This window comes from Priapulus caudatus, unplaced genomic scaffold (genome assembly GCF_000485595.1).
Source record: "Priapulus caudatus unplaced genomic scaffold, Priapulus_caudatus-5.0.1 Scaffold3372, whole genome shotgun sequence".
In the NCBI taxonomy this organism is placed as follows: Eukaryota; Metazoa; Priapulida; class Priapulimorpha; order Priapulimorphida; family Priapulidae; genus Priapulus; species Priapulus caudatus.
This window is the reverse complement of record NW_014580433.1, coordinates 16,078-17,279: the sequence shown is the minus strand read 5'-3', so window position 1 is coordinate 17,279 and position 1,202 is coordinate 16,078.

Here is a 1,202-nt window from a genome sequence, read left to right as displayed (position 1 = left end):
GTGCTGGGGTGCGGGGGTGCGAGGTGCGTTTGGGGGTGCGGGTGTGTGGGTTGTGGGTACGGAGGGCGTAGCTTCCAGTCCACGTACATAACATGGGCGGAGGAGGAGTTGTGAGGGCTGCGTGGGTTTCACGGATGACAACATGATTGATTAACATTTACTGTAGTTGTATTTTAATTAATTTTGGTTTTTTTACGCAATTAATCTCTCTTCATTAATGTGCATAAACCTGTGTCGAGTGGAGGTCAGGACAGTCTGTAAGGAACACAGATCCACTGAACAACCTCATGAGGGATTAAATAATTTGATCAGCTTAATTATGATATATATGCCGCATATGATTCAAAGATCAAGTGGATGAACCTCGCAGCAAAAAGCCTACATACACCTACTGTGAGCATACTTGCAGTACGCAAACATCACGAAATGTTCTTATTGAGCCAAAAATATGCTCTAAAGTTGACTATTTCTAAACACAGAGATACACATAGAACGAATATGTGACTGTGAACGCTAACAGCACGCCTACGTGCGTTAGTGCAAATAGTTATAGGGGAAAAAACAATATATTCTGCTATTATGCTGATTGCATAAGTAATGTAGATAAGATGATTTAAGGTTATATTCCCGGGTTACCATAATGTCAAAGATGATGAAGTAAAAGGTTATAATTACATAAACGTACATAATTATGAGCTCATTAGTCTAAAACACCATAATTATTTCAAGGGTTCATGATTATTTATGAAAAATCTGAGCCTAATAATGGTGTTTACAGGCACTAGCTGGTACGTATATATATTCATATGCGTAATATATATTCCCAACTCGCTCATAAGCTGGCATGTTCATCCGAGGGAGATGACACCAGAGGCGTAAATCCCGGGGAGGATGGGGTGGATGCATCCCCCCGCTCTTGAAGGAGGGGGGGTCGCCTGTACAAATATTCGTACCATACAAGATTTAAAAAAAAGAGAAAAAAAAGAAAGAAGGAAGAAGAAGAAAAAAGAAAGAAATGTGATTGTTTCAATTTCTGCCTTGACGCAGAAGTGAGATTTACGGATTATTTAATTGAACACAATGTGCCTTTGAGGGCGGCAGACCATGCAAATGAACTCTTCAAGAAAATGTTTCCAGACTCACAAATAGCCAAAAAGTAATACAAAAACACGTGAAATTGAGACGTGACGTGAGAAATTGCA